Genomic DNA, 301 nt, shown 5'->3' with positions numbered 1-301 from the left:
ATTGGTTAACGAACAGAGAACCTAGAAATACTCTATTCGCCAACCAATAAACGTATCCGAAAAGCTTGTCGTACGACACGTGAAATAGCACCCTAAAGCTAGTGGTACACAGAAAAACTTAAGCAGTAATGGCTCCTGCATACAGGACGCGATAATGCTTTCCGAGTGGCAGAAGTCCGCGCGACAGCCAATCAATATGTTGTTTTTCCATAAGAGCTAGAAGGCTATTACGGAAAGCAGCATATTGATTGGCTGTCGCGCGAATTTCCACCGCACGGTAAACATTACCGCGTCCTGTGTA

This window comes from Odontomachus brunneus, unplaced genomic scaffold (assembly GCF_010583005.1).
Source record: "Odontomachus brunneus isolate Ranch 3 - 2012 unplaced genomic scaffold, Obru_v1 Obru_scaffold_041, whole genome shotgun sequence".
In the NCBI taxonomy this organism is placed as follows: domain Eukaryota; kingdom Metazoa; phylum Arthropoda; class Insecta; order Hymenoptera; family Formicidae; genus Odontomachus; species Odontomachus brunneus.
This window is presented reverse-complemented; position numbering follows the sequence as displayed.